The 27248-nt window shown below is 44.3% G+C and overlaps 1 protein-coding gene across 1 annotated transcript in view; it reads left to right on the forward strand.

The window, feature by feature from the left end:
* Nucleotides 1-27248, forward strand: part of LOC127571668 (MICOS complex subunit mic25-like) — a 508671-nt gene that overhangs the window by 336289 nt on the left and 145134 nt on the right. The gene's annotated exons all lie outside the window — the stretch shown is intronic.

Genomic DNA, 27248 nt, shown 5'->3' on the forward strand with positions numbered 1-27248 from the left:
GTTCATCTCCCTTATTCCTGATGCTTCTCGCATTCAAGTAAGCGCACTTTAGCCCATCCACCTTACTACTTTTACAGCCTGTACTCTGCTTCTCCTTCCTCAAAGCCTCTCTACCTGTCAGATCTGACTTTTCCCCATCACCTGCTTCCTCTGACCTACTCTTCTGGTTCCCTTCCCCCTCGCAATCTAGTTTAAACCCTCCTGAACCATCCTAGCAAACCTGGCTGCAAGGATATTGGCCCCCCTCAGGTTCAGGTGTAACCCGTCCTCTCTGTACAGGTCCCACCTTCCCCAGAAGAGATCCCAATGATCTAAAAATCTGAAACCCTCCCTCCTGCAGCAACTTCTCAGCCACGCATTTATCTGCCATCTCCTCCTATTCCTACTTTCACTATCGCATGGCACTGGCAGCAATCCCGAGATCGCTACCCTCGAGGTCCTGTCCTTCAGCCTTCTGCCCAGCTCGCTAAACTCACTTTTCAGGACCTCATCCCTCTTCCCACCTATGTTGTTGGTACCAACATGAACCACGACTTCTGGCTGTTCTCCCTCCTGCTCTAGAATCCTGTGGACCCGATCAGTGACATCCTGGACCCTGGCACCTGGGAGGCAACATATCATCTGGGATTCATGCTCACTGCCTTTAAATCACCTTTAAACTTTCCCCCTCTCACCTTAAAGCTATGCCCTCTAGTATTTGACATTTTTACCTAGGAAAAAGACCCTGACTGTCTACCCTATTCATGCCTCTCATAATTTTATATACTTCTATCAGGTTGTCCCTCAGACTCCAGCACTCCAGAGGAAACAATCCAAGTTTGTCCAGCCTCTCCTTGCAGCTAATACTCTCTAATCCAGGCAGCATCCTGGTGAACCACTTCAGCACACTCTCCAAAACCTCCACATCTTCCCTGTAATGTGGCGACAGAACTGCACACAATGCTCCAAATGCGGCCTACCCAAAGTTTTATACAGCCTCAACATGACTTCCCAATTCTTATACTCAACACCCTGACCAATGAAAGCAAGCGGTTGCAGAGAAGGTACTTGATGAGTGAGGAAGAGAAAGCTGTTAAGAGTCCCTTTGAGTGTGCAACTTCCAGTGACTTTTAAAAGTACGTACACACAGATGTTACGCATGGACAGAATCAGACTGAGATGTCCCTTGTAGCATCCAACGCCCTCTGTCCAAGTTCTCACCAAAAGACATCCCATGAAGGAGAGGCAGCAGAAGGAGGTCAAACATGCAGAGCAGTAGCTGAGGAAGAATTAATGACGTATTAGGAATGGATCTTTAACAAGTACTTATTTCCCAGAAAATAATAAAGTTGTGAATGCACACAGTCTTTTTTCCCAGAGAAAGGGAACCAGAAACTAGAGAGCATAGGTTTAAGGGGAGAGGGAAAAGATTTAAAAGGGACCTGAGGGGCAACTTCCTCACACAGAGGGTGGTGGGGAAATGGAATGAGCTGCTGGAGAAAGTAGTTGAGGCAGGTACAGTAACATTTAAAAGACATTTGGAAAAGTACAAAAAGACATTTGGACGGTACAGTAGTGTAGCGGTTAGCATAACGCCATTACAGTGCCAGCGACCTGGGTTCAATTCCCGCCTCTGTCTATAAGGAGTTTGTACATTCTCCCTGTGTGTCTGCGTGGGTTTCCTCCCACATTCTAAAAGGCGTACAGGTTAGGAATTGTGGGCATGCTATGTTGGCGCCAGAAGAGTGGCGACACTTGCGGGCTGCCCCCAGCGCATTCTCAGTAACGCAAAAAGATGCATTTCACTGTGTGTTTCAATGTACATGTGACTAATAAGTAAATATCTTACATGGATAGGAAAGGTTCAGAGGGATATGGGCCAAATGTGGGGAAATGAGACTAGCTTAGCTGGGCACCTTGGTCGGCATGGAAGAGTTGGGCTGAAGGGCCTGTTTCCGTGCTGTATTACTCTATGACTCTCTGTGTGCATTTATATACTGTTTTCATAACAGCAGAATCTCCAAAGTGCTCTACAACCACAAGGTATTTTACGTATAGTCCCCCTTCTAATCTATGAACAGTCAGGCATTTTTTGCACATTAAGATCCCATGAACTGCAATGTGATAATAACCAGATAAACTGAGGAATACATATTAACCTGGAAACTGGGAGCGTTTCCTTTCTTTCTTTGATATGGTGCCAGGGGACCTTTTACGTCCACCTGAGAGAGCAAACAGGGCCTTGATACAACATCTCATCCGAAAGTCCCCTGCAGCACTCCTTTAGCCTTGAGGGAGGTTTGAAGCCACAGCTTTCTGACTCAGGATCCTACCCACTGACTCACAACTGGAGCAAAGGCATTGAAAGGAAGTGTTTAATATCATTAGAACTCACTACTTTTGTACCGTAGTAATGTTTGGCTACCCTGGACACAAATAAAACATAATTATCTAAGTGTTAATAATGAAACAAAGTTAAATCTCTCACATGCACTGTACAAACAGAATGTGCGTGCCGAGGCATGTCTAATTTATTCAGTCTGTGAAGGATTCTTTCATAAGTCAAGCCACGACCTTGTCACTCACAGGTTATCCAGTCTCTCTGCTGAATACAGTTGGAATTTCTTTACTCTGTTTGCTTTAACCAGATCTGCTGGTTTACGGTGACTGCATAAATCAAATTCCATTTTTATTACACGCAATTCTTTCCAGTACTTTTAAGATGGCATCTTTGATTCTGTCTGATCTGGTGGCTTTGACCCTAGTGTATAATCTAGATGTTGTATTTGTAGCATTGACAGGTAAATAGAATAATTATAATAATTCTGAGAACGGTATCTAGATTTCAGCAGTTGCATTGTTGCGATATTTAAAAACTCTTTATTTGCCATTATCTCAACCATGTTTATCCTCATTCCCGATAATGTAACAGTGGCCACAATTGAAGGGTTATAAAGTGTTTTGGGATATCATAAGGTTAAAAAATGTTGTGATTTGAATGCAATTCTTTTTATTATGTGCACATACGATTGCACTGGGAACAGTGCAGAAGAGATTCAACAGGATGTTGATACAAGAATCTGCAGGTGCTGGAAACTGGAGCAAAAACGCGAGATGCTGGAGGACCTCAGCGGGTCAGGCAGCATCTGTGGAGGGAAATGGACAGTTGATGCTTCAGGTCGAGACCCTTCATCTGGACTGACCAGACTGAATTCCTCCAGCATCTTGTTATTCACCAGGATGTTGCCTAGATTGGAGGATTTTAGTTATGGGGAGAGATTAGATAGGCTGGGCTTGTTTTCCCTGGGGCAAAGGAGTGACCTGATGGTAGCACATGAGATTATGAGAGGCATCAAGAGGGAAGATAATCAAATTCTTCTTCACATGGTAGCAATATCAAAGACAAGAGGGCATAGTTTGGAGGTGAGAGTCAGGAGATTTAAAGGGGGTCTGAGGAGTAAGGCTTTTACAAGAGAGTGGTTTATATCTGGAACGCACTGCCAGAGGAGATGGTGGGATCAGATACGATCACTTCTATTAGGCGGCGCTTAGAATGACTCCTAAATAGGCAAGGCATAGAGAGAGCAGCACACAGAGGTGCTGGAGGAACTCAGTGGGTCAGGCAGCATCTATCGAGGGAAACGGACAGTCGGCGTTTCAGGTCTACGATTCGAGTCAGCCTGACCCGCTGAGTTCCTCCGGCTCTTTGTGTGTTGCTCCAGACTCCAGCATCTGCAGGCTCTTGGGTCTCCAAGGCACAGAAGGATACATTCCTAATGCGGGCAAATGGGACGAATGTAGATGGGCAAAAAGGTCGGTATGGATGTGGTGGGCCGAAGGGCCTGTTTCTGTGCTGTACAACTCGATGACTCTATGACACATTTGTGATATATACTGTGAGTGGATTTTCCCTCTTTTCCACTTTCTGTTCTCCCTGAAGAGTCTGATTCCGGTTTGGGCAGCCTGAGGAAGTGGCCAGACTGGTTGGTTGAACCTAGAATGTGACTGCTGTTCAAATACTGCCCTGTGTGAGCAACACGACCAGCTTCAATCAAGTCCTGACCCAGCATCAACATTATGACCTGAGCTCTCTTTATAAAAACCACTGACTGTAGTCACCACATTTGGTAGCTCATGCATACAAGTCCAGCACTGACTTGTTAAGAACAAGATACAAGCCGCATCCCACAGAGGCTTAGTGTCTGTTCTATCTTTATCTGTTATTCTTGTCAGTTAGAAGTGTTAAATAGTGCATATTATCATTTCCTAAAAAATAATTTGCTATTTTGTTCCTCACTGAAGCAGAATGCAATCTTTGGGGAGTTTATAAAAACATAACTATATATGAGGTAGAATAGGATGAGATCTGATCTCATTGCAATGTGCAAAATTCTAATGGGGCTTGTTAGGTTAGATGCAGGGATGGTGGTTCCTCAGGCTGGGGTCACAATCTCAAAGTAAGGGGTTGACCATTCGAGACTGAGAAAAGATGTCTTTACCCAGGGGGTTGTGAACTGTCTCCCCCAGCAGAGGCTCAGTCACTGTATTGGAATCGGAATTGGCTTATTATTGTCACATGCACCGAGATACAGTGAAAAGCTTTTGTTTTGCTTGCCATCTAGACAGATCAATCCATACATAAGTACATCGAGGTAGTAAAAAAGAAAACAGAATGCAGAATCTTTTGTTAAAAAGCAAGTGCATGCAGCTAGACAAGTGCAAGGGCCACAATGAGGTAGATTGGGAGATCAAGAGTTCATCTTTTAGTGTATGAGAGGTCCGTTCAAGATTCTGGGATAGAAGCTGTCCTTGAATCTGGTGGTACGTGTTCTCAAGCTTTTGTATGTTCTGCCCGATGGAAGAGGGGAGAAGAGAGAATGACCAGGGTGGGAGGGGTTCTCGATTATGTTGGCTGCTTTACCAAGGCAGTGGGAAGTGTAGATGGAGTCAATGGGGGGTCAATGGAGACTACGTTCAAGGAAGTGATCAAGCATATTTAGGAAATCAAGGGATTATCGGATTAAGGCAGGAAAATGATGCAGAGGTAAAATAGCAGCCCTGATCTTATTGGGTTACATGGAGACTGAAATCCTTGCTTCTGCTTCTGTTTCTTGTTTGCTTGTTCATATGCTCTCTTAATGTCCTATTACCAACCCTTTTCACCTTGCCCCATCATTTCCCATTTGATTTCTCCTGCAGTCCACTATTTCACGGAACTTCCCAATTGGTCCTGACTGAGTCCTGTTGCAGGGTTTCAACCCAAAACGTCGACAGTTCCTTTCCCCCCACAGATGCTGCTCGACCCGCTGAGTTCCTCCAGCAGATTGTTTGTTGCTCCAGATTCCGGCATCTGCAGCCTCTTGAGTCTGCACTTCCCAATTGTTCTTTCCATTTTCTATCACTCTGCCTCTTAAAACCTGTTTGTCTCTGCCACTGTCCACTTCTGCTGAAGCATTAACTCCCTTTCCAGCTCCACAGGTGCTACCTGATCTGTTGAATATTTCCAGCGTTTCCTGTTTTTATTGCCGTAAATATTTAATGACCTGGTTTTGATCACTCAAACAGCCGGAGCTGCAATAAACCTTGAAACCTTTAAATTCACACATTATTCGCCCTCAACAAATTGATTTTATGTTAGCTCCTCCGGAAGCCTTGCAAAAGCACATTTTGCAAAGTTGTGGGAAAATTTATTAATAGAACTTTTTCTCTTTCTTTTCTCTTCAGTTAGTTTAGTCGAGGGCAGGAGCAATGTGGTTACGTTATATAGTCATAGTCACAGAAAGAGAGAGAGAGCATGGAAACAGGCCCTTCTGCCTGTTGAGTTAGCACTGACCATCAACCAGTCATTTTTTTCATGAATCCTACATTAATCCCAAAACTCACCTGGATCTCTAATGCCCTTCAGGAAAAGAAATCTGCTTCCTTTACCAGTTCATGCCTGTCTGTGACTCTGGACCCACCCATGTGGTTGAGAACTGCCTTCTGAAATGACCCAGAAAGCCACTAAATTGGTAAATTGGTTTATTATTGTCACCAGTACCGAGGTACAGTGAAAAACTTGTCATGCATATCGTCCATACAGATCGTTTCATTACAACAGTGCATTGAGGTAGTTCAAGGTAAAAACAATAACAGAATGCAGAATAAAGTGTTACAGTTACAGAGAAAGTGCAGTGCAGGCAGACAATAAGGTGCAAGGCCATAACGAGGTAGATTGTGAGGTCAGGAGTCCATTTTATCGTACTAGGGGATCATTCAATAGTCGTATAACAGCAGGATAGAAGCTGTCCTTGAGCCTGGTGGTACGTGCTTTCAGGCTTTTGTGTCTTCTGCCTGATGGGAGGCGAGAGAAGAGAGAATGTCTGGGTGGGTGGGGTCTTTGATTATGTTAACTGCAGTTAGGGATGGATGAACACGAAAGGTCAATCTCACCAGTGACCTGCACCTCCTGTGAACAGACAAAAGAGAATTGTGGAAAGAGAAGCAGAATTAAAGTTTCAGATCCAAGACCCATTGTCAGACCAACTAAGATATGATCAGATGTCTTTATTAGGCACACGTACATCGAAACACACAGTGAGATGCATCTTTTGCGTAGAGTGTTCTGGGGGCAGCCCGCAAGTGTCACCACGCTTCCGGCGCCAACATAGCATGCCCACAACTTCCTAACCCGTACGCCTTCGGAATGTGGGAGGACACTGGAGCACCCGGAGGAAACCCACGCGGACACGGGGAGAACGTACGAACTCCTTACAGACAGTGGCCAGAATTGATCCCGGGTCGCTGACACTGTAATAGTGTTACGCTAACCGCTACACCACCGTGGATCCCTGATCTACGTGGAACATAGAACAGTACAGCCCACCATGTCTGTGCCGACCACAATTATAAATTAAATTTATCCCATCTGCCTGCACATGGTCTATATCCCTACATTCCCTGCACTTTAATGTGCCTGTCTAAATGCCTCTTGAATGCCAATATTGTATCTCCCTCCAGCACCACCCCTGGCAGCGCATTCCAGGCACCCACCGCTCTCTGTGTCAAAAACTTACCCTGCACATCTCCTTTAAACATTCCCCCTCTCACCTTAAATCTATGCCCTCTAGTACCCCTTTTCTACCCTGGAGAAAAGACTCCGACTATCTACCCTGTCTCTGCCTCTCATAATTTTATGAACCTATATCAGTTATCCCCACAGCCACTAATGCTCCAGAGAAAACTATTCAACCTCTCCCTATAGCTAATTTTCTCAAATCCAGGCAGCATCCTGGTCAACCACTTCTGCATCCTCTCCAAAGCCTTCACATCCTTCCTGCAATGGGACGACCAGAACTGCACACAATTGCGGCCTAACCAAAGTTTTATGCAGCTGTAACATGACTTCCCAATTCTTGTACTCAGTGTCTCGACTGATGAAGGCAAGCATGCTGTATGCCTTCTCTGCCACCCTATCTATTTGTGTTGCCACTTTCAGAAAGCTATGGACTTGGACCCCAAGATGCCTCTGTATATCAGTGCTCCTCAGGGTCCTGCCAAGGGTCCTAAAATGTTAACTTTTTTTCTCTTTCCACAGATGCTGCCTGACCTGCTGAGTGTTTCCAGCATTTTCTCTTTTTAATTTCAGATTTCCTGCATCTGCAGGGTTTTTTAAAAATTTTTAAAATGAATTTTGCTTTTGCTCCTGGGTGTGTCCGTGGGTAGACACACACAAATTCATACATGGACACTTAAATATCCAGGAAGGGACAGATGTGGTCTGGGATCCCTGTTGTTTGCCTTGCATGCCCACTCTGGAAAGGCTGAGCCCATTTCAGGTCAAAATCAAAGTTGAGTTTATTGTCATCTGCACAAGTCCATGTGTGCACAGGTGCAATGAAAAACTTACTTGCAGCAGCATCACAGGCACATAGCATCACGTAAGCAGCATTCACAAGAAAAACATAAATTAAACATAAATTATACATAATTTTTACAATTAGAACAAAAAAAAAGTCCATTTCAGTGCAAAGTGATCAAAGTAGTCAAAGTGTTGCTAAACTGTAGTGATTAGTGTTGTGCCGGATGGTTCAAGAACTGAATGGTTGAAGGGAAGTAGCTGTTCTTGAACCTGGTGGTGTGGGACTTCAGGCTTCTGTACCTCCTGTATTTATAATGTAGGCATGAATATTTATGTGGATATGTCGACACTTGAAGTTGGTGAATGAACTGCTGTGCACCCTCTGAAAGTCAGCTGGTGGCTATTCTGTCTCTGTACAGCCTGCTTGCTGTTAGCACAGTAAATTCCACAAAAATACTGAATCATTAAGGTCATGGCCAGAAGTTAATTTCTCTGAAGTATTCTGAACAATCAGAGATCTCATATAATTTGAGGTTCAGATCAATGTACTTCCATAGTAATAACATTTGTCTTCAGAGAATGATGCCTAATTTGACACCAGCAGTGATAATGTCTGAGGTAAAGTTTTGTAGCAGTATGTTTATTAAATAGCGTGGGGGTATACTAACAATACTGGAGGTGTAATGAATGAAATGTGTTGAGCCAGAAGACCTAAGAGCCTATATTAATAATACTACAAATTGCTTAAGGGTATTAGAAAGTCTCAGGTGATATTTTTGCTTAAATTACTCCCCCAAAATTCTGTAAAATGCTTTGTCTCTTTTTAAAGCACATTGACATATTTTGCCCGAATCAGTCAGCTCCCTCTTCCTAGGACTATCCAAAGAGTTCCTGGAGTTGAACAGACGGTGTTGCAGTCGGAAAAAGCACAGCTTCATTTTTCATTTGCAATTCTTTTCTTATCACTCCTGTCTGAAGCTATCGGCTCTCTCCACATGGTGCAGTTCCAATGCATGAGGTTGATTTCTCATCCAGCATTCCAGCTTAAGTCTGCCCTCTTTCGAATCCGTACCTGTGGAGCAGTCACATTGTACTGACTGGGAGTGAGAACACTGACTGATTTCCCCTCTGTAACCCAGTGGGTTGCTGCTAAATTGTAACGGCATTATTGTACAGACATCAAACTGGGGTAATTTTAGCTTAACGTGCCCTTCAGGGAACTGACAGCAATTGCGGATTCCCATCCCACCAGTGGCCGACTTCGGTGGAGAGTAAAACCAGTTGCATCCGATTGTGTTGGCATCCCAACCAACATGGTGGGCTACTAGTGCACCCCATAATCCACATTATTAATTGATTTGAGACCTTCAATGTCAGGTGTTGAGAGTGGTGTGGACTTGACTGTTAGCACATTGGGATTTCTGGGGAAAATCTATTGTATGACTGAGAGATCAAAGAACAGGGTCCTCCCCTATATATTTAAATTAATCCATTGGGAGCCTCCGCCTTCTCCTGCCCAGTCCCAAGCCCCCGAAGTCTGATATGGGGCTCCTGCAAATTCTCTTCCCTGCTCTCCAATACCCTCCCGGTCCCTCTCTTCCCTCTCCCTCCTGTGACCCCATGCCTCACCCCAGCTCCAACACTTGCTGTATCTTTATCACCCCTCCTCGCCTTCCCCTCTCCCAACACTGAGCAGTCAGTCCTCAGCAGAGACCTTACCTTTGTACCTCTATGCCCGCATCTTAGTGAGTTCCGGATCTGACGCGGTGTCAAGCTGTTCTTCCGTCGCCTCCGTGTGTCGTTTCTTCGGCAAGGAATTCCACGCTCCGATAACGACAGCGTTCTTCCATCTTCAGCACAACTCTTTCACTTTTACTCCCCTTTCTGGCCTTTTACCCTCTCTGTTGTACAAGATGTTGGTGAGGCTGCATTTTGGTATTGGCATTGGTTTATTATTGTCACATGTACCGAGGTACAGTGAAAAACTTGTCTTGCATACCGTTTGTACAGGTCAATTCATTACACAGTGCATTGAGGTAGTACAGGGTAAAACAATAACAGAATACAGAGTAAAGTGTCACAGCTACAGAGGAAGTGCATTGCAGGTAGACAATAAGGTACAAGGTCATAACAAGGTAGATTGTGAGATCAAGAGTCTATCTCATCGTATAAGGGAACGTTCAATAGTCTTATCACCATAGGATAGAATCTGTGCTTGGGCCTGCTGTTATGTGCCTTCAGGCTCCTGCCTGATGGGAGAGGGGAGAAGAGAGAATGACCCGGGTGGGTGGGGTCTTTGATTATGCTGGCTGCTTCACCAAGGCAGTGAGAGGTATAGACAGAGTCCATGGAGGGGAGGCTGGTTTCCGTGATGCGCTGAGCTGTGTCCACAACTCTCTGCAGTTTCTTGTGGTCACGGGTAGAACAGTTGCCATCCCAAGCCGTGATGCATCTAGATAGGATGCTTTCTATGGTGCATCGATAAAAGTTGGTGAGTGTCAAAGGAATACTGTGTTCAGTTTGGTCACGCTGCTCTAGGAAAGATGTCATTAAGCTGGAAAGAATGCAGAGGTCATTTATGAGGATGTTGCTGGGACTTGAGGGACTGAGCTCTGGAGAGAGATTGAGCAGGTTGGGACTCTTTTCATTGGAGCATAGGAGAATGAGAGGTGATCTTATAGAGGTGTATAAAAGCATAGCAAGGGATAGTTTGGAGGTGAATTTTCAGAGAATAATTGTTAATCAGATGTTAGGTCCTTTCTTATTCCTTCTGCAGGAATGCAAGAAGGGAAATAGACTTTACAGCATCGAGCGACATTTGTTGCGGGTCTTGGTGTAGGGCAGGCACAGTAGTGTAGCTGTTAGCGTAACGCTATTACAGTGCCAGCGACCTGGGTTCAATTCCGGCTGCTGTCTGCAAGGAGTTTGTATGTTCTCCCGTGTCTGCGTAGGTTTCCTCCGGGTGCTCCGGTTTCCTCCCACATTCCAAAGACGTACAGGTTAGGAAGTTGTGGGCATGCTATGTTGGCGCCGGAAGCGTGGCGACACTTGCGGGCTGCCCCCAGAACACTCTACGCAAAAGATGTATTTCTCTGTGTGTTTCAATGTACATGTGACTAATAAAGAAATCTTATCTAAATAAGAGTTGTTGATGGGGAAAGAAATTTTAGTGATTTTGGGTATATGGATGGAAACAGTTTAAGAGGGATTTGTCAAATGCATGCAGATGGGACTAGATAGGGTAGACATCTTGGTCTGCATGAATGAGTTGGGCCGAAGGGCCTGTTTCTACACTGTAGTATGACTTTGTGTCTGGAAAAAACTGAGTATTTTCAAAGTATTTTGGCAATGGAGGAGCCATTGGCAAAGAGGAACTGAAGTTGGGGTCAAAATGTCAATGGATACAGAAGGGTTAATGGAATCATCAGAGCCAAGAGTTGGGAAATGTTGGTTAGACATGGTAAAGAAATGACAAAATTCTCTGAAGCATGGGAAGGAAGTGTAACTTCCATTGTCTCATGGTCAAAGTCAAAGTCAACTTTATTGTCATCTGCACAAGTCCATGTGTGCACAGGTCCAATGAAAAACTTACTTGCAGTGGCATCACAGGCACATAGGATCATATAAGTAGCATTCACAAAAAAAACATAAATTATGCATAATTTTTTCAAGAAGAACACAATTAGAACAAAAAAAGACAAAGTCCATTTTAGTGCAAAGTGATCAAAGTGGTCATAGTGTTGCTAAACTGCAGTGATTAGGGTTGTGCAGGTTGGTTCAAGAACTGAATGGTTGAAGTGAAGTAGCTGTTCTTGAACCTGGTGGTGTGGGACTTCAGGCTTCTGTACCTCCTGCCTGATGGTAGCTGTGAAAAGATGTCATGGCCCGGATGGTGGGGATCTTTGATGAAGATGAAGGGTCAAATTGGACCTTGTGTGCAAAATGAAATGACAAGTAACTGGTTTGAATAGTGCCCACCCTGATAATGGATCTTCTTCAGTTTAAGTAGCATGTGGAGGAATTAGCAGCCAGCCTAAGTTTCTCAATATTGCTGATTACTTAACAGTAAATAAGTTAACGATTAACAAAATTTGAATCTATTGGAATGCATTAGTCTAGTAGTAAAATGTAGAAACTTCAAACACTCCTTCCTAAAGAGATTGCCACAGCCCCATCAAATAAGTCTGGGTTTTATGGAATGAGTATAATTGAGCTATGATTTAGTATGTTCCCAGCACAGTCAAGGGAAACGGGAAATGTTTGTTTGGAGATTCTCATGAGTTTGCTCATGACCAGCCATCTCATGACACGACTAAATCATTCAAGAAGAATGTTGCAATTTAGAAAATTCCAGCAGCAAATTTGAAAGCAGCTAGGTCCCGTAAATGATAGAAATCTTTAAGTCTTTAAGCAACCTGCATGCAATTGTGTTCGACTTTAATAAATGACATTTAGCAAACATAATAAACTGGAAAATTGTGAAATTACATAATCTGAAATTACATAATATGAAAGAGGAAATACGTGGTACTATTTATGTTACTGACAGCTGTAGCTTAATTTTAAGACACTTTCAGAGAGTCATAGAACATCGAACATAGAACATTACAGCACAGTTCAGGCCCTTCAGCCCACAATGTTGTGCTGACATTTTATCCTGCTCTAAGATCTATCTAACCCTTCCCTCCCACATAGCCCTCCATTTCTCTATCATTCTCTGTCATTCATAGAGCAATACAGCACAAATACAGGCCCTTCGGCCCAACCAGTCCATGCCGACCACGGTGCCCACCCAGCTAGTCCCAATTTCCTGCGTTTGGTCCATATCCCTCCAGGCCCCATCCCTCCATCTACCTATCCAAGTGCTTCTTAAATAATATTATTGTACCTGCCTCACCCACTTCCTCTGGCAGCTCGTTCCATACACTCACCACCCTCTGCATGAAAAAGTTGCCCCTCAGGTCCCTTTTAATCTCTCCCCCCTCACCCTAAACTTATGCCCCCTAGTTTTGGACTCCCCTACCCTGGGGAAAAGACTGTTACCGTCCACCTTATCTATGCCTGTCATAATTTTAGACACTTCTATAAGGTTGTCCTGTGAGATACCACTTGAGTAAGTTGTGTGACTGATTTCATTCCAGTACTGAGGGAGTGCTTTAATATTGGTGCTGCTGTATTTTGGATGAAACTTTGAAATGAAGCTCCATCTACCTTCTTGGGTGGATGTGAACGTCCTGATGACTTATCCAGAAGAAGAGCAAGGGGGTTCTATCCAGCGACTGGTCAATATTTATTCATCGATCAATATCATTAAAACTGATTATCTGGTTGTTGCACTTTGTGGGATCTCACTGTCTTCAAATTATCTGCAGGGTTTTTCTGCATTACATCTGTTAAAAAGTATTTAGTTGTCTGAAGCTTTTTTGAAGGCCTTGATATTGAGAAAGGCTAATAGAAAATCATGTTCTTGGCTTTTTGGTTTGAATTCATGGGACATTGGCATCAATATTGGGGAAGGAGGGAGCTCTTCTGATGGGACGGGCTCCACCTGAACCATGCTGGGACTAGGATCCTGGCGAATCGCATAACTAGGGCTGTAGATAGGGCTTTAAACCAAATAGTTGGGGGGGGGGGTGTGTTCAACAGATTGGAAAAGTCTGGATAAAGTAAAAGGGAAAGAGAGTGCAGGAGAGGTTACTGAAGTCTCCAGAATAAAGAATAAGACAGAAAGTTTAGAAAGGGATAAGAATTTAACTTCAGGCAACATGGAGACCAATTTGAGAAGAAGGGTGGTGAATACAGGACTGAAGGGGTTATATCTGAATGCACACAGCATATGAAACAAGGTAGATGAGCTTGTAGCGCAGTTAGAAATTGGCAGGTATGACGTTGTGGGCAGAGTTGTGGTTGAAAGAAGATCACAGCTGGGAGCTAAACATCCAAGGATACACATCCTATCGAAAAGACAGGCAGGTGGACAGAGGGGGTGGGGTGGCTCTGTTGGTAAAATATGAAATCAAATTGTTAGAAAGAAGTGACATAGGATCAGATGTTAAGAAACTGCAAGGGTAAAAAGACCTGTTGGGAGTTATACACAGGTCTCCGAATAGTAGCCAGGATGCAGGGTACAAATTACAACAGGAGATAGAAAAGGCATGTAAAAAGGGCAATGTTACGGTAGTCATGGGGGACTTCAATATGCAGATAGATTGGGGGGAAAATCAGGTTGGTACTGGATTCCAAGAGAAGGAATTTGCAGAATGCCTGCGAGATGGCTTTTTAGAGCAGCTTGTGGTCGAGCCCACTAGGGAAAAGGCAGTTCTGGATTTGGTGTTGTGCAATGAACCAGATTTGATTAGGGAGCTGAAGGTAAAGGAACCCTTAGGAGGCAATGATCATAATATGATAGAATTCACCCTGCAGTTTGAGGGCGAAGCTAAAATTGGATGTATCGGCATTACAGTTGAGTAAAGGTAACTACAGAGGCATGAGAGAGGAGGTGGCCGTAGTTGACTGGAAGGGGACCCTAGAAGGGATGATGGTAGACCAGCAATGGCAGGAGTTTCTGGGAGTAACTCAGAAGATGCAGGATCAGTTCATCCCAAAGAAGAAGAAGCATTCTAAAGGGAGGATGAGGTAACCGTGGCTAACAAGGGACGTCAAAGACTGCGTAAAAGCAAAAGAGAGGGCATACACTATTGCGAAAATTAGTGGGAAGCTAGAGGATTGGGAAGCTTTTAAAAACCAGCAGAAGGCAACTGAAAAAGCAATAAGTGGAGAAAAGATGAAACATGAAGGGAAGTTGGCCATATTTTTTTCAGATATATGAAGAATAAAAGAGAGGCAAGAGAGGATATTGGACTACTGGAAAATGACACTGGAGAAGTAGTAATAGGGAATAAAGAAATGGCGGATGAACTGCGTCAGTCTTCACCGTGGAAGACACCAGCAACATGCCAGAAATTCGAGAGGGTCAGGGGGCAGGAGTGAGTGTAGTCGCTATTACTAAGGAGAAGATGCTTGGGAAACTGAAAGGTCTGAAGGTGGATAAGTCACCTGGACTGGATGGACTACACCCCAGGGTCTGAAAGAGGTAGCTGAAGAGATTGTGGAGGCATTAGAAGTGATCTTTCAAGAATCGCTAGATTCAGGAATGATTTCAGGGGACTGGAAAATCGCAAATGTCACTCCACTCTTTAAGAAGGGAGGGAGGCAAAAGACAGGATATTATAGGCCAGTTAGCCTGACTTCAGTGGTTGGTAAAGATGTTAGACTCCATTATTAAGGATGAGGTTTCAGGGTACTTGGAAGCTCATGATAAAATAGGCCAAAGTTAGCATAATTTCCTTAAGGGTGGATCTTGCCTGATAAATCTGTTGGAATTCTCTGAGGAAGTAACAAGCAGGATAGACAAAGGAGAGTCAGTTGATGTTGTTTACCTGGATTTTCAGAAGGCCTTTGACAAGGTGCTACACATGAGGCTGCTAAACAAGATAGGAGCCCCTGGTATTACAGAAAAGGTACTAGCATGGATAGAAGATTGTCTGACTGGCAGAAGGCAAAGAGAGGGAATAAAGGGGGCCTTTTCTGGTTGGCTGCCCGTGACTAGTGGTATTCCGCAGGGGTCGGTGTTGGGTCCGCTACTTTTCATGTTATATGTTAATGATCTGGATGATGGAATTGATGGCTTTGTGGCCAAGTTTGTGGATGATACAAAGATAGGTGGAGGGGTGGGTAGTGTTGAGGAAGCAGGGAGTCTGCTGAAGGACCTGGATAGGGAGAATGGGCAAAGAAATGGCAGATGGAGTACAACGTAGGTAAGTGTATGGTCATGTACTTTGGTAGAAGGAATAAAGGCGAAGACTATTTTCTAAACAGGGAGCAAATTCAGGAATCAGAGGTGCAAAGGGACTTGGGAGTCCTAGTGCAGAGGACTAGAATATAAAAGCAAGGATGTACTGCTGAGGCTTTATAAGGTGTTAGTCAGACCACATTTGGAGTGTTGTGAGCAGTTTTGAGCCCCATATCTAAGGAAGGATGTGCTGGCGTTGGAGAGGGTCCAGAGGAGGTTTACAAGAATGATCCCAGGAATGGAAGGGTTAACGTATGAGGAGCATTTCATGGCTCTGGGCCTGTACTCACTGGAGTTTAGAAGGATGAGGAGGGAGGGGGCGGGTCTCATTGAAATCTACTGAATTTTGAAAGGCCTGGATAGAGTGGATGTGGAGAGGATGTTTCCAGAAGTGGGAGAGTCCAGGACCAGAGGGCACAGTCTCAGAACAGAAGGACGTTCCTTTAGAACAGAGATGAGGAGGAATTTCTTTAGCCAGAGGGTGGTGAATCTGCGGAATTCATTGCCACAGACGGCTGTGGAGGCCAAGACATTGGGTATATTTAGAGTGGAGGTTGATAGGTTCTTGATTAGTGCAGGAGTCAAAGGTTACAGGGAGAATGGGATAGAGAGGGATAAATAAATCAGCCATGATCCAATGGCGGAGCAGACTCGATGGGCCGAATGCCTGATTCTGCTCCTATGTCTTCTGGTCTTATGGTCTTTCATTAAAGCCCACCACAAAAATATTAACTTGTCATTGTCCTCATATTTTCCTCTGCCAAATGATTTCAAATCCTGGTGCACCAAATATGCACTCACGAGAACACAAGAACTCGGAGCAAGAGGTTATACAGCCACACGAGTCTGATCTGTTATTCAGCAACATCATCGTCTATCTTAACACTACATTCCTCACCTTTTCCCATATCCTTTTATTCTCTTGGTGCACTGATTTGTTGATGTCCCTCTTGAATGTACTTAGCAACCCACTGCCCTTTGAGATGAGAATTCCAAAGATTTACAATGTGTATTGAAATAAGTCACTTCTCTCCCCAGTACTAGATGGACTACCCCTTATCCTCGGAAGATGATCCCTAATTTTACCAGGGGAAAATGTCTACTTAGAGTCATCGAGTCATACAGCACGGAAACAAGCCCTATGGCTCAACTGGTCCATGCCGACCAAGATTCCCATCTAAGCTAGTCCCGTTGATTGGTTTATGGTTTATTATTGTCACTTGTACCGAGGTACAGTGCAAAACTTGTCTTGCATACCGATCGTACAGATCAATTCATTACACAGTGCATTGAGGTAGTACAAGGGAAAACAATAACAGAATGCAGAGTAAAGTGTCACAGCTACAGAGAAAGTGCAGTGCAGGCAGACAATAAGGTGCAAGGCCATAATGAGGTAGATTGTGAGGTCGAGTCCATCTTAGCGTACTAGGGAATCGTTCAGTAGTCTTATAATAGCGGGATAGAAGCTGTCCTTGAGCCTGGTGGTACGTGCTTTCAGGCTTTTGTATCTTCTGCCCAATGGGAGAGGGGGGAAGAGAGAGTGTCTGGCCTGTGTTTGGCCCATATCCCTCTAAACCTTTCCTATCCATAACTCTCTTTTCTATCAATTCACTCTCTTGAATTTCAAGTCTACATCCCTCCAGGATTCTATACCTTTCAATAATTGGGGAAGCCTCTTTCAAAGTTGTCATTCTTAGGGTACATGTCATCTTGTATATCTTAAAGAAAATTGAGGAGTTTCATGCACCTATATAAATCCAACAGTCTGTTTCCATCCTGTGGCCAATATTTGCCTACAGTACAGTAATCATTGTAATGAACCAATTCACTCACCAAAGCAGCTTTTATAATGTTTTAATGATAAATGCAAGCATCTTTTGAAACATCTTTCTGAAGTTTCTACTCCATATGCTAATTTGTATTGCAACGTGAATTTTAATTGCTGCAAAAAAGAATTGTGCCCAGGTGCAATTTGTATAGGTTTCCAGATACAAACATCATCAATTCTACCAGAGGAGAAAATCTGGTTCTTACTGTCAGACCCACTAAACATAAGCCTGACAATTGAATCTTGATTAACAGATAACTAGCTTGCCAAGAAATTTTATGCTTGGGTCAGGATTTTTGTTAGACTGTAGCCAGAAATAGCCTGTTTGCAATCTTAGTAGCACAGCCTATTTAATCATTCGTCCCAGCACTTGATTCAAGGGAAGGTAACTCAAAAAAACAGCAAAAGACATATCTACTTTGCTTTTTAATGTTGTGTGGTGAATTTCAACATTGGAAGTTGTGGGAACCGAGCTATTACTTACGATCACAGTGGCTGTACTCTGCAAAAATAGACCAATAGTATGAAAAAGATCAATCTGAAATTATATATATTAGCTGATCTCCTGAGGTGTTTCTCAGAGTCTAAATATATAGTTGGTCTGGCTACATTTGGGGTATTGTGTGCAGTTCTGGTCACCACACTATAGGAAGGAGGCTTTGGAGAGGGTGCAGAAGAGGGTCACCAAGATATTGCCTGGATTGGAGTATATTGGGGCATAATTTTAAGGTGAATGGAGGAAGGTATAAGGGGGACGTCAGAGGTAAGTTTTTTACACAGAGAGTGATGGGTGTGCGGAACACACTGCCGGCAGAGGTTGTGGGGGCAGATACATTGGGGGCATTTAAGAGACTCTTAGATAGCCACATGAATGATAGAGAAATGGGAGGGAAGGGTTAATATTTGGGAGGGAAGGGTTAGATATATATTAGGGCAGGATAAAATGTTGGCACAACATCATGGGCTGAAGGGCCTGTACTGTGCTGTTATGTTCTGTGTTCTATATTAGTGATAAGGAGAGGTTGGTCAAACTTGGATTGTCTTCTCTGGAGCGTCGGAGGCTGAAGGGTGACTTGATAGAAGTACGTAAATAGTTAAGATTATGAGAGCACCCAGATATATCTGATAGAGGGAGGGCAGTGAACATTCATCAGACTGATTCCAGGAACGGTGGGTTTGTCATTTGAGGTGAGATTAAGGTGCCTGAGCCTACACTCTTTTGACCTTAGATGAATGAGAGGTGATCTCATTGAGATCACAAGATCACAAGACAAAGGAGTAGAAGTAGGCCATTCAGCCCATCGAGTCTGCTCCATGAGCTAAACTAAAACTATTCCTATCTAGCCCCAATTTCCGGCCTTATCCCCATATCCCTTGATACCTAGACTAATTAGATACCTATCAATCTCCTCCTTAAACGCCCCCAATGATTGGGCCTCCACAGCTGTACGTGGCAAGGAATTCCATAATTTCACTACCCTCTGGCTAAAGAAATTTCTCCTCATGAACAAGTCTTATGGGGTTTGTTGGGGTAGATTAGGAGTTGCTGTTTCTTCTGGCTGGGAGATCTAGAACCAGGAGCCTGTCTCAAAATAAGGGGTTAGCCATTCAGGACAGAGTATATAAAATTATGAAAGGCGTAGATAGGGTAGAGAGTCAGAGACTTTTACCAATGGTGGAAATGTCAAATACTAGCGGGCACGTTTAAGGTGAGAGGGGGAAAGTTTAAAGGAGATTTGCGAGGCAAGTTTTTTTTATGTAGGGAGTGGTGGGTGCCTGGAACAAGCTACTAGGGGAGGCAGTGGAAGCAGATACAATAGCAATGTTTAAGAGGGATTTAAGCAGCCACACAAACATGCAGGGAATAGAGGGACACAGACCATGTACAGGCAGATGGCTTTAGCTCGATTGGCATCATTGGTCAGTTAAGACATGGTGGACTGAAGGGCCTGTGCTGTGTTGTACCGTTTATGTCCAATGATCTGGGGTGAGACACAAAGACAGGAGAAACTCTTGAGTGGAGGCAAGAGACAGGCAGAGGTGGATTGAGAGAGAAAGTCAACAGGGCTGAACAATTATTGAAGTAAGTCAGGATCAAATTGCCAATGTAGTTTTAAAAGGGGTTGCGATTGATGAACGTTCTTTCTGGAGGACATGGCAGGTCTTGGAATTTCTAGTGAGGACGGATATTCAAAAGGTTGACTAAATTTTGCCTGCAGCACTCTTCATTACGTTAAAGACCATGTGAATCCAGAATATGGGCCTAATCAGTCAATGGAAACTGAGTTGGAGATGTGTGCAATCACATAACTGTCAACGCTTGGTCCTTTAAAGAATGCCATAATATCCATTTGGTATTGGTATTGGTTTATTATTGTCACTTGTACCGAGGTACAGTGAAAATCTTGTCTTGCATACCAGTGGTACAGGTCAATTCATTACACAGTGCAGTTACATTGAGTTAGTACAAAGTGCATTGATATAGTACAGTTAAAAACAATAACAGTATAGAGTAAAGTGTCACAGCTACAGAGAAAGTGCAGTGCAATAAGGTGCAAGGTCACAACAAGGTAGATCGTGAGGTCATAGTCCATCTCATTGTATAAGGGAACTGTTCAATAGTGTTATCACAGTGGGATAGAAGCTGTCCTTAAGTCTGGTGGTACGTGCCCTCAGACTCCTGTATCTTCTACCCGATGGAAGAGGAGAGAAGAGAGAATGACCCAGGTGGGAGGGGTCTTTGATTATGCTGGCTGCTTCGCCAAGGCAGTGAGAGGTAAAGGAGGGAGTCCATGGAGGGGAGGCTGGTGTCTGTGATGCGCTGGGCTGTGTCCACAACTCTCTGCAGTTTTTTGCGGTCCTGGGCAGAGCAGTTGCCGTACCAAGCCGTGATGCATCCAGGTAGGATGCTTTCTATGGTGCATAGGTAAGTTTGAATAGATAACCTTAATGACCTGAGACCTGGAGATCTCTGTGGCATTGGACTTGCTATTTTCCAACACCAGCTGTTGTCAGATGTCAGCCGGAGTTGTCATTCACACCCTGCAACAGTGATATCATCAAACTAGCTGAACAGCAACATCATGTTGAATTCTCAGAGAGCACACAAACCAAGAAGTACAAAGCCCTCGTTGAACATTTTACAGAGCAAACTAAAAATGAGAACATATGCATGAGATTAACCATAAACATAAACCATAAGGTTACAGGAGCAGAATTAGGCCATTTGGCCCATCGAGCCTGCTTCGACAATCAATCATGGCTGATTTTTTTAAAGTCACGAGAAACTTTCTGATGTCTCTCGGGAGCTCGGGATGGGGCATATATACCACATATGAATGGCCTGTTTCTCTGCTGCATCTTCTATATAACTCTATACAACTTTTCTGGCCAAGGTGAGCTTAGATACAATGATCTAAATCCCCTTCTCCTGTGTTAAAGACTGATGATTCTGATACCACTATCCTGGTTGCATTAATTGTATCCCGTCAGCCACATTTACTGCTAATTCCTTTTCGCAAACTACTGAACAAATTCAAGCTCTGAGGTTTATGTGAGATTTTATATTTGATTTTTATAAAAAAGATTAGGGTGAAAGCTGAAGCATAATAAAGAAATATATTTTAAAAACAATGACATTTTGAAATAATTATCAGAGGGAATTAGAACCAACACACACACAAAGTCTGGAAATTTTTCAAGACAATGATATAGTATGTAGAGATTGTGGCTTTGTTCTCTATCGAAAACTGAGTTTCATCACATTCAACAACACTCATTACTTTCAGCGTTTTGTGCATTCAGATTAGTTTATAACTTCTTATTCATTGATTCACTAATTTCTGATGATTACACCAGAGAAAACTGCAGTTATGTTCCCTGTGGATGGGCAAGAAACGCTGCTTCTGTGTTTAACTGTGCATGTGCATACCACATAAATTGCGGTCACATTTCCTCCATTATAATACTGAGTGCCAATACCTTCACAGTTACTCTCATTGCAAGTTGTGGGCCAATCTTCCATGCAAAGGTAGCAGTTCAAACCATGCAGCAATTCCTCAGTAATCCTTAGCGCTGGCAGGGCTAATTGTGCTCTGAGCTTGAACCCACAATGCTCTGACTCAGAGGTGAGAGGACCACCAAATGGTCCTCCAGATGGCATATGAATAGTATTAAAAACTGGATGAAAACATTGTCTAAATTAAAATTAGCCCAGGGTATGTCAACGGGAATTTTAATTAATAGTGGCCTCAATTTTTATTCACAGGCTGCAACAATTAAGAATGCCAAATATTAGGATACTTCTAATAATTAAATCATTGTGTCACAGGGTTATAAAGCACAGAAGGAGGCCCTTCAGCCCAACTTGTCTATGCTGACCAAGTTGCCTACCTGAGCTGGTCCCATGTGGCTGCATTTGGCCCATATCCCTCTCAACCTATCCTATTTACCTGCCTAAATTTCTTTTAAATGTTGATATTGTACCCACCTCTACCACTTCCTCTGGCAGCTTGTTCCATATACCCACCACCCTCTGTGTGAAGAAGTTGCTCCCCAGGTCCCCTTTAAATCTTTCCCCTCTCAACTTAAACCCATGTCCTCTGGTTTTAGACTTCCCTACCCTGGGAAAAAGACTGTGACCTTATCTATGCCCCTCATGATCTTATGTACCTTGAGAAGGTCAACCCTCAGCCTCCTCCACTCCAAGGAGAAAAAAGCCCTAGCCTATTCAGTCTCTCCTTATAACTCAAGCCCTCCTGGTAACATTTTTGTGAATCTATTCTACACCCTTTCCAGCTTATCTGGGGAATTTCCTCAGGGGGCTAAAGAAATTTGGCATGTCCCATCAACCCTTACCAATTTTTATCGATGCACCATGGCTTGGTGTGGCAACTACTCTGCCCGTGACTGCAAGAAACTGCAGAGAGTTGTGGACACAGCTCAGCACATCACGGAAACCAGCCTCCCCTCCACGGACTCGGTAAAGCAGCCAACATAATCAGAGATCCTCCCACCCCGGGTACTGTCTCTTCTCCCCTCTCCCATTGGGCAGAAGATACAAAAACCTGACAGCATGGACAGGCTCAAGGACAGCTTCTACCCCCTGTTATAAGACTATTGAATGGTCCCCTAGTACGATAAGATGTTCTCTTAACCTCACAATCTACCTTGTCATTGTTTACCTTGTCATTGTTTACATTGTTGTCATGGCCTTACATCTTATTGCCTATCCACAGGGTAGACTCCTGCAGTTCTCTCTGGTGTAATCATCAAGGGGTGGATGGGGTCTTTGATTATGCTGGCTGCTTTTACCGAGGCAGCGGGAAGTGTAGACAGAGTTCATGGAGGGGAGGCTGGTTTCTGTGATGTGCTGAGCTGTGTCCACAAGTCTCTGCAGTTTCTTGCAGTCACGGGCAGAGCAGTTGCCATGATGCATCTGGATAGGATGCTTTCTATGGTGCATCTATAAAAATTAGTGATTTTCCTCTACCATGAGCTGGCTGCTTGAGCATGAATCCTGACCACCTCCTGTTCTCAAATAAATCGGAAAAGCCATTTCACCGTATCTGTAGAATTTTCTGTTTTATTATTCAGCAGATCGGGCAGTATCTTGAAGGGAGAAGCAGAGATAAAGTTTCATTTGATGACCTTTCCTCAAAACTCATTGCAGTCAGGAATGGGAAGTTTAAAATCAAAGTCAAGTTTATTGTCGTATGCACAAGTACATGTGTGCACAGATGCAGTGAAAAACTTACTTGTAGCAGCATCACAGGCACATAGCATCATGTAAGCAGCATTCACAAGAAAACAAATTAAACGTAAATTATACACAATTTTTACAAGAAAGAACACAATTAGTACAAAAAGACGAAGTCCATTTTAGTGCAAAGTGATCAAAGTGGTCATAGTTTTGCCAGCTGGTTCAAGAACCGAATGGTTGAAGGGAAGTAGCTGTTCCCGAACCTGGTGGTGTGGGACTTCAGGCTTCTGTACCTCCTTCCTGATGGTAGCTGCGAGAAGATGGCATGGCCCGGATGGTGGGGATCTCTGATGATAGATGTTGCCTTCTTGAGGCAGCACCTCCTTAGATACCACCGATGATGGGGAGGGATGTGCCTGTGATGCATTGGGAAGCTTAGAGTCAGAAAGAGGTTCAGTACAGAGACAAGCCCCTTAGCTCCACGTCTGCACCAATCATCAAGGAGTCAATTACACTAACCCTACCCAAACCTATGTCATTTTTCCCCCTTTCCCATCATCTGCCCCCACCCCCCAGATTCCACCATTCATGTACACACAAGGGGAAATTTAAAATGTCCAATTAACCTACCAACCCACACATTTTTGGGATGTGGGAGGAAACCAGAGCACCCGGGTGAAACCAATGCAGTGAATATTTAAGCTCCGCACAGACAGTGCTGGACGTCAGGATTGAACCTGTGGCACTGGAGCTGTGAGGCAGCAGCTCCACCAGCTGCACCACTGTTCAGCCTAGAACTGTAGAATTCCACAGGTCAGGTCATCCTGCCTGTTGTTCATGTGTAGCCATGTACAACCTACTGCCTTATTCCCATTCCCTTACTTTCAACTACACTCTTAAAAGCGTTCCTTTTGAAATATTTATTCACTCCACCGTAAAAAGCTATTAACTTACTCTATGTTCAGTATTGTTTCATGTTGGGTGTTCTATAGTTATTTCATAAAAAAAAGATTCTCCCAATCTCTCCCTGTATATTTAAGGTGATAATCTCAAATTTATACCCTCCGATTTACCAATTCACTGGGGGGAAATTGTTTTTATTCCTAATTTATCAGAACTCATTATTTGCAATTTATTTTCAGTTTTGCTGAAGGAGATTGTGTTCAAATGCTGCATTGCTTCAGAACAGAAGCAAATCCAAAGCGAATACCTGCCCACTCCCTTCCCAGCTGCCCTCCCCACCTCCCTTATTTGATTCCACGCTCCACCTTCCTCTCCTATCAGATTCCATCACTTTCAGCCCTTTGTCACCTCCACCTGTCACCTCCCAGCCTCCGTCTCCACTCCCACTCTCCCCTCCTCCATGTGCCTATCGTCTCTCCTCACCTGGATCCACCTACCACCTGCCAGCTCTTGCACCACCCCTCCCCCTCACCTCTTCATACCGGCTATCTCCCCTCTAACTTTCAGACCAGACGTAAGGTCTCGACTCGAAACGTTACCTGTTCATTTCCCTCCACAGATGCTGCCTGACCTGCTGAGTTCCTCCAGCAGTGTTTCTTGCTCCAGATCCCAGCATCTTCCAGTGTCTCCATCTTTTGACTCTCGTCTTTGTAAGCTGCGCTCCAGGAAAAAGCGCATTCTCGACAAAAACTCAGATTGCAGGATGAACTCAGTGGGTCAGGCAGCATCTGTGGAGGGAAAGTGATGGTCCACGTTTTAGGTTGAGACCCTGTAGCAGGACTGAGAGTGTAGAGGGGAGATAGCCAATATAAAGGGGTGAGAGGGAGGGGTGAGGCAGGGGCTGGTAAGTGATGGGTAGAACAAGGTGAGGCGGGGGATGATGGGCAGATGGGGCCAAGTGCGGAAGATGGAGAGGGGAGTGTTGAGACAGAGGCTGGTGCATGATAGGTGGAGACGGATAAGGTAAAAAATGGGCAGATATAACCAGGTGGGGGAAGGTAGAGACAGAGGCTGGAAGGTGATATGGAATGAGATATGGGATGGATGATGAACAGCTAGAACCAGGTGGAGGAGGGGATAGGAAGGGATAGCCAAGGTAGAAGAAATCCAAGTGTATGGGTGATGGGCAATTGGAACCAGAGGGGGGAGGGTAATGAATTTGGTAATGGAGGGGAGGGTGGGGGTGGGGAAGAATACAAAAGGTGAACAAAAGGACAGAGAGCCATTCTTACCATACCGGGCAGGCACGGTAGTATAGTGGTTAGTGTAATGCTATCACGGCGTCAGCGACCTGGGTTCAATTCCCGCCGCTGTCTGTAAGGAGTTTGTACGTTCTCCCCGTGACTGCGTGGGTTTCCTCCTGGTGCCCCGGTTTCCTCCCACATTCCGAAGATGTACGGGTTAGGAAGTTGTGGGCGTGCTGTGTTGGCGCCGGAAGCGTGGCGACACCTGCGGGCTGCCCCCAGAACGCTCTGCGCAAAAGGTGCATTTCACTGTGTGTTTCGATGTACATGTGACTAATAAAGATATCTTATCTTACCGGTCCACATAGGTTCTGTCTCCCTTGGTTCACCTTTTCCATTCCTTCTACCCCTCGTTACCTTGATTTGGTGCCCTCCCCCACCTGTTTGCATCTGCCTATCATCCTCCGCCTCACCTGGTTCCACCCATCACCTCCCAGCATCTGTCTCACCCTTCCTTTTATACCGGCTGTCCTCCTCCTACACACGCTCAGTCCTGATGCAAAACATAGACTATCCCTTTGCCTCCACGATGGTCAACCCAAAATGTCGACCATCCCCTCCCCCCTCAGAGATGCTGCTCGACCCGCAGAGTTCCTCCAACAGTTTGTTTTTTGCTCCTGATTCTGGCACCTGCAGTCTCTGGTGTCAACACATTCTTGACTGATGCTAATGTGCGGGGCTTACAAGTATAACAGGACTAGAAGTAGGCCTTGTGGAACCAGTTTCAGCATTCTGCAAAGTCACGGCTGCTTTTCTGTCTGAACCTCACCTCCTGCTGAGTCTGTATATCTTTTTACTCCATTAGTTCCCAAAAATACACCAATCCTGGTCTTCAACATACTGACTAAGCCCACAGTTCTCTGGGAGGGCGGGGGCGGGGGGGGGAGAGGAAGGAAATATTGCAGCTTTGCAATCCTAAGTGAAGAGATCTCTGTTCTAGAAACAATAATCAAGGACAAAATTAGCAGTCACTTGCACAAGTGCGGTTTAATTAGAGAAAGCCAGCATGGGGTTGTTAAATGGAAACCGTGTCTATCCAAGAATTTTTTCATTAAGAACAGAGCGGGTTGATGAGGTGTATATGCATGTCCAAAAGGCATTTAATAACATGCTGCAGAATAGGTTTGTGTTCAAAATTGAAGGCCACAGAATAAATGCAGCACAGATAGAAAACCGACTAGGTAACAGGAAACAGAGAGAAGTAGTGAAAGGTCGTCCTTAGGAATGGAGAGAACTGTATAATGGCTGATTGGTTTATTATTGTCACATTTACCAAGATACAGTGAGAAGCTTTTGTTTGCGTGCCATCCATACAGATCATTCCATGCATAATTACATTGAGGTAGTACAAAAAGGGGAAAAAATGCAGAATATAGTGTTACAGAGAAAGTGCAGTGCAGGTAAACAAATAAAGTGCAAGGGCCATGACAAGGTCACGAGTTCATCTTCAGCATATAAGAGGTCCGTTCAAGAGTCTGATAACAGTGGGGTAGAAGCTGTCCTTGAGCCTGGTGGTATGCGTTCTCAAATTTTTGTATCTTCTGCCTGACGAGAGTGGGGAGAAGAGAGAATGACCGGGGTGGGAGGGGTCTTTGATTATTTTGGCTGCTTTCCCGAGATAGTAGGAATTATAGGCGGCGTCAATGGAGGGGAGGCTGGTTTTCGTGATGGACTGGGCTGTGTCCACAACTCTGCTGCAGTTTCTTGCAGTCTTGGACAGTTGTCATACATCTGGATAGGATACTTTTTATGGTGCATCTGTAAAAATTGATGAGAGTCATTGGGGACTTGCCGAATTTCCTTGCCTTTCTGAAGAAGTGCCTGTTGTTCTTAAGGTTACT

The sequence above is a fragment of the Pristis pectinata genome, chromosome 6 (assembly GCF_009764475.1).
Source record: "Pristis pectinata isolate sPriPec2 chromosome 6, sPriPec2.1.pri, whole genome shotgun sequence".
Classification (NCBI taxonomy): domain Eukaryota; kingdom Metazoa; phylum Chordata; class Chondrichthyes; order Rhinopristiformes; family Pristidae; genus Pristis; species Pristis pectinata.